At 47.8% G+C, this 1,406-nt stretch overlaps 1 pseudogene; it reads left to right on the forward strand.

Moving 5' to 3' along the window:
* LOC107741584 (lactase-phlorizin hydrolase-like) overlaps positions 1–1,406 on the forward strand; it is a 13,290-nt pseudogene extending 11,884 nt beyond the window's left edge.

Below are 1,406 nucleotides of genomic sequence, written 5' to 3' on the forward strand. Positions count from 1 at the left end.
CCCGGAGTTATGGAGCCTTCATGTGTGGCTGCTTCGGGGATATCAGAGGAGCTGAATGCTCTGCATTCTCGTGTGCTCGACACGCTCTCGGAGGCACGGGCGCCCTCCATGAGACATTTCTATGCTCTAAAATGGGGAGTGTTTGTGGTGCCGTGATGTTCATATCGACCCGGCTGCTTGCTCCGTGTCGGATGTTCTGCGTTTTCTACAGTACAGGCTTGATAGTGGATGTCTACCATCAACACTGGCCGCTATTGCCTCGTTTCGTTCCCCGCTGGGCGGGCAATCGATCGGTAGGCACGCGCTGGTGGTGAGTGTTCTTAAGGGGGCGAGGAGGTTGCATTCTCTACGTCCACCTTCAGTTCCGCCCTGGGACCTAGAGATGGCATTAAGAGCTCTTTCACAACCACCATTCGAGCCTTTAGCATCCATTGCTATGAAGGAGCTATCTCTCAAACTGCACTTCTTCTTGCCCTCGCTTCGGCTAAGCGCCGAAGGAATATCCTTTGCACATTAGGGCCCACTCAACAAGAGCTATCGCCTCCTCCTGGTCGTGGTCGAGAGGTATGTCTATTCAGGATATATGCTTTGCAGCCGGCTGGTCTTCTCAGAATACCTTCGCCAGGTTTTACAAGCTGGACGCTCAGTCCTTAGCCTCCCAAGTGCTGTCGGTGAGTGACTGATTCACATTTATGCTGCCTCTATTCATGTGTGTTTGCTGCCTCGCACAGTAATTACTCTGCGCAGCCCTATATGCTATTGTTGCTGTTGTCTGCCCTGTACTCAGTGCAGCTCCTGCTATTCAATGTCTAATTCGATTGGTGTACCATGATCATCTTATGTGTTATACTGCTGTTTAACACCGTTATCTCTGTGCAGCTATTGGTTGTGGGAATTGTGTGTTCTATCTTCGCTGAGTATGTGACTTGTACGGGCTGCTCATAGCCTCTCTCATGGCTGGATTGAATATCGTTCCCATAACGGAGAAATGTCGTGATGTCTCGTTCCCGCTCTCAGGGAACCGAGGTTACGATAGTAACTGGAGACGTTTTCTATTTCATGGCCCAGAATCATGCCAGATGGAACAAACAGGAAAAATAATTAAGCTGGACTGAACTACTATCATAGGCAAGTGGATGCTATTTTGGCAGCCAATATCACGCCACAGGTAAAATATTTTTGAATTAATCTGCATGAAAAAATTGCTCTTGTAGCCTAAAAGAATTTGATTAATTTCTGACAGTCTGATCTGGCAGATGACTTTGTACCACTGGGATCTCCCACAAGCACTTCAAGATGTTGGTAGCTGGGAGAATGAGACCATTGTCGAGAGGTTCAGAGACTACGCTGATGTTGTATTTAACAGTCTGGGAGACAAAGTAAAGTTCTGGATCACTATAAATTAA

This window comes from Sinocyclocheilus rhinocerous, unplaced genomic scaffold (genome assembly GCF_001515625.1).
Source record: "Sinocyclocheilus rhinocerous isolate Xijiao unplaced genomic scaffold, SAMN03320098_v1.1 scaffold2541, whole genome shotgun sequence".
In the NCBI taxonomy this organism is placed as follows: domain Eukaryota; kingdom Metazoa; phylum Chordata; class Actinopteri; order Cypriniformes; family Cyprinidae; genus Sinocyclocheilus; species Sinocyclocheilus rhinocerous.